This window comes from Sciurus carolinensis, chromosome 2, assembly GCF_902686445.1.
Source record: "Sciurus carolinensis chromosome 2, mSciCar1.2, whole genome shotgun sequence".
Taxonomy (NCBI): Eukaryota; Metazoa; Chordata; class Mammalia; order Rodentia; family Sciuridae; genus Sciurus; species Sciurus carolinensis.
The window spans coordinates 161353350-161365368 of NC_062214.1; positions in this window are offsets into that span (position 1 = coordinate 161353350).

Sequence of the window (12019 nt, forward strand, 5' to 3'; positions counted from 1 at the left end):
ATAAGGTATGAATCACTTGATAGATTTACTTTAAATGTGAATGAAAGTGGTGTTTATTGAACAGTACAAATGAAACATTTATATAACAATGTTATCAGAATTAAAAGGTGATATCCAAATACTGCTTACCTATTGAATTAAGCTATTTATATTACCAACTTGATTATAATAAAGTAAGTGCACTAAGTCATAAGTACATGGTTTCAGTGTTATTTGTTTATTTTTTGGTATCAGGAATTGAACCCAGGGGTGCTTAACCACTGAGCCACATCCCCAACCCTTTAAAAAAAAATTTTTTTTAAATTTTGAGAAAGGGTTTGATTAAGTTGCTTAGGGCCTCCCTAAGTTGCTGAAGCTGGCCTTGAACTTGCAATCCTCCTGCTTTATCCTGAGCCACTAGGCTTACAGGTGTGTGCCACTGTGCCCAGCTCAATATTAAATATTTATTAGGGTTCTGGGGGACAGGGTTGTGGCAGTGTATGTCAACATAAGCTTTATTTTAAAATGATACCACTGTACTTTCAGAAATCCCAATATATGGAACTGGGTATGTAGTTCTGGTTGATTTCTTGCCTACTATGCACAAGGACCTGGGTTGACCCAATACTCAAAAAAAAAAAAAAAAATTAGTTTCTTGGAAATATGCAGTACTCTATGAAAATTCATAGTGTGTTGTCTTTGTTTTCTTTTGTAATACTGTTGTGAATTCAGTTGTAAACATACCTAAGACCCCATCTGAGTTTATAACCCATCCCTCTTAATACCTCAAAGATTTCCTGACTAAATGGATATATTCAGTGAAGGGAAACTCCCAGTTTTTAAGGGCTTGTCCTCTGAGACAGACAGTTTGCTATTTGCGAGCCAAAGAAAAGATAATGAAATAACTGTTGGGGCAAAGACTGTCTTTTTCAGAGATTTTCCAGAATAATACTATAATAGGCAAATGCACTAAAAGCTTTAAATGGTACAGAACTATTTTACTGACTTATTTAAGAATATTAAGAACTGCATGGTGCACTGAAAATGCAGAGATAAATGCCAAACTTCGAAATAATTGCAACTAGAATGTAAACTTTAAAAAAGTAGTTGGATACCAGATAAACCATTATTAGTGCTTAACCTGCCTGTTGAGGCAATTTTCTTAAGTCGTAATAATTGAAAGCTTATATGTATTTACACAGATCCTCAAGTTGAAGAGAAACCAAGCTTCTATGGTTTGATTGACAACTGAAAGAGACCCTGGTTTCCTTTTTCCAAGTCATTAGGAATAGTAATATATCCTCTTCCCCAAAATCTACTTTGGTTATGATGAAAAGATACACACACACACACACACAAAGAGAGAGAGAAAATATTTTTGAAGTATCTTTAAAAATGAACTTTATGGGCTGAAAATTACTTTCATTTTGATATAAAGAACCTGAAAAAATAAGCATAGTTACTAATGCCTTCCTCACTTAGCCTTGATTCTTTGAATTAAATTACAATTTGAAGAAGGCTTGCTTTTTAAATGGCATTGAGAGAACTCCGTGGGTGCTTAACTATTCACATTTTCATTTATCTTTTGAACAATTGTGTAGTAATTTTCATTGCATTTTTCTTATTCCCTGTATTAAAGTAAATGTCAGAGCCTAGACTTCAGATTGTATAATCCCTTTTTATGTGGCATTATTTATGCTTGAATTATTTGTTCTAGTGTGCTCTACATTGCAAGTCTGGATTTTTTTTTTTTTAAAGACAAGTTTGAATAGGCTCTTTTACATTGCGAGAAATAAAGGCACACTTGCATTATCTTAAGTGCTGGGGGCTTGTTGTAAGAATAGAAAGCCAAATAAAGAAATAGCCTCATCAAAGACATGGCTTCTTGGAGAGCTGGAAATTAACTTTTCGTCATCTAGTGAAAACTAGCAGCTCAGATGGCTGGGTTGCGGCTCACTTTCAAAGTGGTTGTACGTTGCCGTGTGGTCACAATATGTACCTTATTCATGTGTTACCCAACTTCTTTGCCTACTTCCTGCTCTGCTACTTCTGTCCTCTACTGTCTCTGCAAGTGGGTCTGAATGATTCTGTTAGTTATAATCCAAAACTGAGCCACCTAGTTGGTCAGAGATTATTCTACTGGGTCATTCTGCTCTTGGCCTCCCTCATGTCTAGTCAAATGGTTGGCTTCCCTTAACTAGGGCATAGATCCCTGGTACAATCAATTGTGGCCTTTGCACCACAGGGCATGGCAAATTATATGGAAGAACCCATCTCTGGCAATTTCCCTTAGAAAAGGTTTTGAACAGGGCAGAACTTTAGAATCCCAGGGATTTCTCAATGCAATTATGGATTTGACTAAAATCATGATGCTATATATTATTGTCAATAGTATAACTTCATGCTTAATCAGATAGTGGAAAAAATGTTCACTTGATAAACAGCAGCAATGCACACTGGTTAAGAACATTGACTTTGGAGCCATAGTACTCTGGGATTACAATGTGCATCTGTGATTTAATAAAACCTGTGATAAGTTAGGGATCTGTAAACTTAATTAAATATAGTTGCATTTTATCTCCTCCCATTCTCTCTGTATTGTTGTCATATATTTACCTCATTATTATAAACTGCATCATACATTTTTAATCTTTAAAAAATATAAGAATCTCCACATATAAGGCTAATTTGCTCTCCTTATTCCTTTGTGCAAATCTATGCTTTCATGTGGAATAATTTTCTTTTAACCTAAAAAACTTCTTTTATTATTAATATCTTGAAGCTCAGCTCTGTTGAATACCTATTCTATCAGATTTTGTTTGTCTCAAAATGTCTACTTCACCTTCATTTTTCAATGCCTTTTTGCTGGATTTAGAATTCTAGGTAGACAACTATTTTTTCAACATATTTAAGATTGTCCCATGTCTTCAGTCTTCACTGTTTCTGATGAGAAGTTAGCTTTCATTCTTATGGTTTCCTTGTATATTATAATGTGCCCCTTTTTGATTACTGGTTTTGGGGGTGGGGTATTGGATATTGAACCTAGAGCCTTGTGCATGAGCTATACCCCCAGACCCTCTCTAACTGATTCTTTGCTGTTTGTTTTTTAGCAATTTGATATAATGTGCCTACTACGGTTTATCTTTCCAGTATATCATATGTATTTTTCTACACTGGTTACAGTTCTTTTTCTAGGACTGAAATTATATATCTGTTAACTGCTTAGTACTGTCCCAGGGATTGTCATGCCCTGCCCCCACAACACAATTTTTCTCTTTATACTTTAGATTGGATGATTTCTCTTGACTTATTTTCAAATTTGAAATCTTCAAGTTCATGATCCTTTCTCCCCTTGCATTCAGTCTTCTGTTAATCCCATCCTACAGCTTTTTAATTTTAGATGAACCAGGTAATTATTTGGATATGAGGTATCCTCCAAAATCTCATGTGTGAGGCACTACAGAAATATTTAGTGGTGAAATGATTAAATTGTGGGAACTGTAACCGAACCTGTGGATTGATCCATTTGATGGACTAATAATTGGAATGCAGTACCTGGGTGGTAACTGTAGGCAGATGGTGCATGGCTAGAAGTAGGTCACCGGGCCATACCCTCAGGGATTATATCTTTTCTCTGGTTCTCTCTCTCTCCTTCTTGTAGCTTTCCTCCACCACATCCTTCCACCATGATGTTCTGCCTCATCTCAAGTCTAGAGCAATGAAATTGGCCAATCATGGACTGAACCTTTGAGGCCTAAAATAAACATTTCCTCCTCTAAGTTGTTCTTATCAATTCTTTTGGGCACATCAATGAAAAGCTGACTAACATATACCAATTTTCAGTTCTAAGATTTCCTCCTAGTTATTGTTCATAATTTTCATATCTTCATTGAAATGGCCCATTTATTCTATTCTATCCATTTTTCTATATATTCTATATAGTTATACCATAGATCAGAGTATAGATACTATAGATTTGTACTACAGTATACATACTGTAGACTTTGTTATTTTTCTGTCCCTATAATAGACACCTGAAATAATAAATTTATGAAGTGAAAAGATTTATTTTGACTCACAGTTTTAGAGATTTCAGTCCATTATCAGTTGGACTTGTTGCTTTGTGACTCTGTGACATGGCAGTCACCATAAGAGTGTGTGGCAGAGCAAAACCATTTACCTTAGTCTGAGAAGCAAAATAATAATAATAATAATAATGATGATTTTTTAAAAATAAAAAGAAAGAAAGGGAAAAAGGAGACTTGGATTCCATAATCCCCTTCAAGGGTAAGACTTCAATGCCTTTAGACTTCTCACTAGGCCTCTACTTCTTAATTGTTTAACCATTCCCCAGTAGTGCCAAGTCTTTGGAGGAAATTCCAGATCTAAACTACAGCAGTTTAATGCTATAGATATTACAGATTTAAGATATTTATTTAACTATCTCTAAATCTCTGCTAATTTCAATATTGGGGCCATCAGAGTAATACTTTCTTTTATTTTTTAATTTTTTAAATTTATTCTAATTAGTTATACATGACAGTAGAATGTATTTATGCATTTTGGTAAATCATACATAAATGGAGTATAATTTCTCTACCTAATCTAAGGTAACTATTCTTTCCTAGCACCACCCCCCTCCATCACCACCTTATTGTGAATTAGCCTCCGTATATGAGAGAAAACATTTGACCTTTGTTTTTTGGGATTGACTTATTTCACTTAGCATGATATTCTCCAAATCCATTCATTGATCAGTAAATGCCATAATTTCATTCTTTTTTAAAGCTGAGTAATATTCCATCATATATCACCTTTTCTTTATCCATTCATCTGTTGAAGGGCACCTAGGTTAGTTCCATAGTTTAGCTATTGTGAGTTAAGCTGCTATAAACATTGATGTGGCTGCATCACTATAGCATGCTGATTTTAAGTCCTTTGGGTATAAACTGAAGAGTGGGATAGCTGGGTCAAATGGTGGTCCATTCCAAGTTTTCTGAGGAATCTCCATACTGTTTTCTAGAGTGGATGCACAAATTTGCATTCCCACCAACAATGTATGAGTGTGTCTTTTCCCCCACATTCTTGCCAACATTTATTGTTGCTTGTATTCTTGATAATTGCCATTCTGCTTGGAGTGCTTGACTATGGGTTACATTTTCTTGTCACCCCACCCAACTATTTTTTAACGTATGAGGATGCACATTAGCAGATCTGGATTCTGTAACCTCACTCTTGAGGAGGGTCGAGTTTTGTTTCAGGACACAGTTGGTTTATTGATGGCATACTTGTACTTATGGAGGTAGTTTGCAGACTTTGTTAGGGTAGATCTGTTGGTTTTGTCCTTTGTTTTAGGGCAGATCTCTTAGTCCTGGTAAATGCTCCTTTATTTCTAAAGTGTGGTACTTTTGAAGTTGATGGAATATATAAAGATTTGTCATATCATTCTATCCTTGCAGGACTTGAACATTGAACTCAGAACCCATAAGTAGGTAGCTGTTGAAATAGCTGTTCAGTACTTTCAGATCTCCAACTGTTTATATATTTGAGTTGTAGAAAGAGAACTGTGACCATTGTAGAAAAATATATATGATATACCAGAAAGATAAACCATAGCACTATACATAAACAGTTGTTTTATGGGTCCATTGGAGTCCTTGCCCTGTTTTCAATCAGAAATTTGGGGGGATTTTATACTCAGATGTTGGGGTTTTGCTTTCTGCGATGGCTCTTTTCAGGGATTTCCTGTCTAGATTTTTAACCACTTTGACAACCCCAGCTCTGTTCTCTGACTCCTCAGATAAGTAAGATCTTGGTCCTGCCTGAGTCCTGCCTGCCAGTGCCGTGGGTTGAGGAGGACACACGGGTAGAGTTGGATGAACATGGGTCTCCTTCCTGGGGTCTAATCCCCACTGTTTCTATCATAGAAAGAAATAGACAAGACCCTCCTTACTGTTCCTCCTTCACTGTATTTGTGCCTAAAGTGTCTCCTAGGTTACCAAGGTTGCACTGTCCTCTTTGGGAGTGTAATATATTAACCCTTTTAGATCACCCAAATGCTATTTGATAAAAATTTAATGTCATATTAACCTAATGACCTGAGAGGAGTTGGTGCACTTCTGAAAAGATGTTAAAAATCTCTGATTTTTCAAGGAGGTTAATCTTTCCGAAATGGTAAGTACTACAGGATCAAATTATGCCATTAATTTACTTTCAGTTGCAAACTACAAAGATTGATCATCAGGCTAATTACAGATTGTGCTATGAGGAAAATACTTTTATATGTACCAGTCTGCTTTTCTTTCTGCATTTTAATATGAGGTTTTAGAATGATTTTATTGAAGATGAATAAAAAGGGAATGAAAATCTTCATATAATTATACTTTCCATAGGCTGATGTTCAATACTTTATTGCTGTAGTAATTAAGTGGGCCATGCTAGCTTTAGATGACTACCGTTAGAAAAGAAGTGCTCTTCAGAACTGTTGAACCTGAACTGCTTATTGTGTGTGTGTGATTTTAAAGAAAAGAATTTTGCTAAAGTTTCATAAACTCTTAACTGTTCTACCTTTGTTAAATGTTTTAAATGGTTAGTTTATCTCTAGTTTTGCATTGCATGATTGGTAAACTGCCTCTCTTACCAACTGTACACACAATTTTATTGCCTTTGGTTAACTGTATATGTTCTCTCTGTAAGCCTTAACCAGTTGCCCATAAAGTTTACTCAGTAATGACTTCTTTAAAGTTCAGTGTTTAATTTTACAGACCGCATTTTGATTTATTGTACACAAATGGGGTAAAACTTTTCATTTCTATGGTTGTGTACATCAGTAGTGACTTTTGTGTTGCATTTAAGAACGAAATACCTTTATTAGAGAACGTGTTAGGAAAAATATCCTATTTGCAATTAAATATGAACCAACCAATCAAAAGGTACAATTTGTTTTCTTTGGTTACCATAGACATATAACAAAATGTTGCTTTGTCGAGAAAATCACTCATATACATGTTGTACCACTAAACAACTCTTACATTTCTTTCTGAAAAATACCTTAGATTTACCAATGTGATGTGTTTACAAAACTACACTCTACAGAATTAGGACTAAATCTTTTTATAATGTTTCTGGTTCTCCATAATTGGGACTTAATTGCTTCAGAGAAGAAAATGAAAAATGGAGAATGACTCCTCAGGGCTGTAAAATCAGAATCTCATTGTTCTTTGGTAGATTTATGTGCTTTTTCTGATATCAACTTTTAATAAAATGAGGAAAGAAGCTCTAGCAACTTGTATGGTCTGAGTGGCTATAGGAAAGGCAGGTATGGGCTTCCAGGAAGGCCTTATTAGGCCCTGAAATTTTGGCTCCAAGAGGGGATATGATCTAGGGCATGGCTCCATCCACTTGGTTTTTAATTTCATCTGTCTACCCATTTTTTTGTTTTTGTGTCTTTGATCCGTTTTTCAACTTCATCTTTTATTTTATTCAGGCACAATCAGTTACATTCTCTATCTGACCATTTCAGTATTGAAGTTCAATAGGTCAATCTTTTATTTGTTGTTCTTAACCTTCACTTCTGCTGGTTTGTGTCCTTGCTGAATTTACTGATTTTTATTGAGAGTTCAAATTTCCTTGAACTGAATCCTGCGGGCCTAATTTGGGATGTTTTTCCTTTAGAGAAAATTTATGATTGCTTCTGATGTGAACCCAGAATACTGTTGTGCTGGCACTTTTGAAAACCTTCGAGTCCTGGGGGGTCTCAGGCTAAGCTCCATGATTGGTCTCTTGATGGCAGGAGTAATCAGGTCAGCTCTACTTTGCCGGTATCCACTCAGTTTGCTTACGACTTTACTACCTCTTGCTCTGGTTTCAGCTCATTGTTTTCTTTTTCCCCTTGCAGATTCTTATATTTTCTAGTGAGCATACAAATTCACTAAAAATCAATTTTGCAGTAATTTTTTTTTTTTTTTTTTTTTTGTGGTGTGAGGATTGAATTCAGGGCCTTGTGCACACTAGGCAGTGCTGTACCACTAGGCCATATTCCTAGCCTGATTGTTCTTTTAAATTATAATGAAGAACAGAGAATGGAATGGTCCAATGAGAAGTGGAGCATGAGATCAAGAGGTCAAGATGTTTCAACATTTAGAACATAGAATTACAGAGATTGATACAAGAAATGAATTGCTAAAACCATGATTTTTTCTAACTTAGAAAGAGGACTATCACAAACCAGTGTTTTAAAACCTATTTGCATTTTCCCTCACTCTTATCCAGTGCTATTCTCTTGTGTCAAATGGAAAAAATATTCAGAGGTAAAGTAGATGTTTTATTTTCTGACAGCCATAAATCCCTCCCTAACTAGTAGGAGTTATTCTTTAAATAAAACATGGCTTGAAAAAAATTGTATCCTGTTATTTTAGCTAAAAAAATCCAATCTTTGCCAAAGAATTGAGATTACTGAGCCTGGAGAAAAGAAAGCAGCTATGTGGTTCCCTAATTCTTGGAGCTTCTTATTACTGCTGTGGTCTGGATATTTGTATCCCCCCCAATTCATGTGTTGCAACCTAATTCCTAAGGTAATAGTTTAAGAGTTGGAGCCTTTGTGAACTGATTAGATCACAAGGGAGGGTGGAGCCCTCAGGAATGGGATTAGTGCCTTGTAAAAGAGACCCCAAGGAGATCTTTCACCCCTCCTACCATATAAAGTTACAGAGAGGAAGAGGCCATTGATCTTGGATTCTATTGCTTATAATCACCCCATTTATGGCATTTTATTATAGCAATCTGAATGAACTAAGTCAAGTATTATATGAGGACGGTTATGGAATTGTGAATACAGAATGTAGTCCTTTATCTTTATGATAAAAATAGGAAAAGAACTTTGAATTTTACAAGGCCAGTGCTCTAGCTACTAAGTTATGAAGCCCACTCATTGTTGGACTTTGATTTTTTTTTTTTTTTTTGGGTGCTGGGGATCGAACCCAGGGCCTTATGCTTACAAGGCAAGCACTCTACCAACTGAGCTATCTCCCCAGCCCTGGACTTTGATTTTTAAATGGATGCCTTTAATTAGATATAAAGGCCTTTTGTTGAAAAAAAAAAAAAAAAAAAAAAGAACTGTTCGCAATACTAATTTGCTCCCCAGTAGTTGAATCCTCAGCATTTCTGTCCATGGTAGAGAAGACTGAAACAGAAACTCCTAAGTCTGAAATTCCAGGTCTTTAGGTGGTTGCCCTGTAACCCACTGCTCTTACCTGGGCCAGAGGTTTTTCAATATTAGCATCTCTTAGAAACACCTGGGAGCACATTTAATATACAGATTTAGAGTTCCGTTACCAGCTTCCAAACCAGTATGTGATTGTTGAGGTCTAAGAATCTCCTCTATAACAAGTTCTTCAGGAGATTCTGGACTAGGTGGTCAGAGGCAATAACTTGGTAAGCTGGCCTAGGCTTGCCTTTTCAAAAACAGCAAAGACCTCTTAAGATGCATTCCTTTGTACCTGCATGCTCCCTTTTTCACGAATAATTGACCCCAGGGTGAATATCTTCCTTGAGATTTTTTAGTAGTATTTCTGTAATTACAGTTTTTTGGGGGGTGGTTTTGTTTATAGAGCTGGGGATCAAATCTGGGGCCTTATATATGCTAGACAAGCACCCTACCCTCTACCACAGAGCTATGCTCCTAACCTCCTTCCCTTTTATTCTTTCAGTACTTGGGATTGAACCCAGTCCTTTGAGCATGCTTGACAAGTGCTCTGCCTTTGAGATATATCCCCAACCTCTAACTGTATGTCTCTGTGTGTTTGTGTATGGGGGCGTGTACTGGGACTCAAACCCAGGACCTCACGTATGCTAGGCAAGTGCTCTACCACTGAACTACCTCCCCAGCCCCTGTGTATTTTTTTAAATGAGGGGATCATACATTTTTGGACTATTTTTGAATGCCTGATAAAATGTGCTTTTTAGTTTATCTTTTTAATGAAGACTGCACTTAACTCACTATTAAGGACAAAAAAATCAATGCGTTATTCACACATACAGAATTTTGAACAGCAGGAACATCACTTTGACCTATTTGTCTTTCTCATCTCCTGGCTCTTCCCTAGAACTAGTTCCCCCTTTACCTCACTTAAATTCCTACCTTATATCTCTTAAAAACATGACTTACCGGTACCTGTATAGATAATTTAAGGACATCCTGCATGAGGACACAGACAACCATGAATTCTTGGTTTCCTAGGTTTAGACTACAGTCTCGGCAGTAACTTGGAATGTTACTGTAGGGCCAGGACCCAGGTCCTGCCTTCCTCCTTCCAGAATAGAATTTCACCTGATTAGTCCTGTCTACTTCTGTCCATTCCCCATGTGATTTGCAAAGGTTAAACCAGAATATAACACTATTTATTACCTATTGGCTATTTTTAAAACCCATATGTTTTATTGCCATAGTTTATGTCATATATGAATATAAATAGATGAATCCAGAGGCTTGGGATATATACACAGACACCATTGCAGAGATGCAAATACCTAATGAAAATCAAACATAAATTCTATAAAACAATCAATCAAATGCTCAGTAACTTACAGATATCACACAAAAATCATTGTTAAAATAACTTCTTTATTTTCTTCTACTGTGACAAAGAGACAAGCAATAACTATTTTGACCAGAAATAGTTTCTACAGTGACGTAGACCCACTGAACCGTGACTGCAGCCCTTTACCGTCTCTTGCTCTGTTTATAGCCAGTGTTGACAAAGTCAACAGGAAGTGGTCATAGGTCAAAGACTAGAGAACTGACATGGTGACTTGGGTGCAGTATATATTAGAGATATTTGTTGTGCCTTATTCTGGAAGTGAACTCAAGCAATATGGATGATGACATCTAAATCACAAATATGGCCCATAAAGATTCAAAAGAACCTTGCAATAATCAAATGACCTTAGGGAAAACATTCTAAGTGCAGTTGCTTGCTCCTGCCCTTCCTGTGTCCTGCCCTTCCTGTGTCCTGCCCCCATTATGTATACAGTCCTGAGAAAGAACGTTCTCCCAGACCATCTGAGCATGTCCTCCTACTTGTGGTCTTCAAGGTCTCCAGGCACTGAGCCCCTCAGCATTCTCTCTGTGGATTCTCTCATCTCTCTAACTCCCCTGAGTCTGTGGCTGGCTATTTCAGAGACATAGTGACTTAGAATTTAAGTCCTATCTGTGTCCGCTACTGGTTCCCAAATGGTTGCCTTGCCTCCTCTGTGCCTGGGGTCCAATCTCTTACTACCGACTGGAATTTCTTTTCACCTATTGATCCCTTTCATCCTCTCTCATCTTAACAGGCAATCTGACTCTAAGTACTCCACTTTCCTAAGTTCTCAGCCTCATCTCTGCACTCCCTCAGTCACTCTCTTCCCACCATGAAGTCCTTTGGCAGCGTCATACTGTTTCCCTCAAATGAAAATGGCTCCATCTTCCCAAGGTGACACTCACCTGTGTGGACTATGCTAGTCACTCTTATCCAACACCTATTCCCACCGTTCTTTATGCTTTGAATCTTCCCTCTCCAATGGCTCTTTCTTCTCCCTTTGGAAGTGTACTAGAATTCCAGCTTGATATTAACATGTATTTTTCATTCCTGGTAATTTCATTTACCAGGTGCAAGTTCTGTCTCTAACTAAATTTAATGTTTATGAGCTTACGTTGTGCAAAGAAACAAAAGACCTCAAATCTTGGCTTTCTGATTTTCAAAAGCTGAGGTCCAAGTACAAACCACATAGATTTTTAGAAATGCAAGAGTCTGTTTTCTAGCCCCTTAGGAGATGGATTTCCTTAGCCATGGAGGGATTGTCTCAGTCATAAAAAAGCAAAACCAGCCAAGATTCTCTTGGGGTGTGAGAAGGCAATGGCAGACATTGAGGGTGCTTCCAGCAGCCATTCCTACCACTTCCATGCTGGCAGAATCCACCCTGTGCCACCAAAGCTGAAACGTGCTTCCCATTGCAGCTAGAGCGAGGGAGGTTGTTGAGGACTTTTACAAAGATTTTCTTC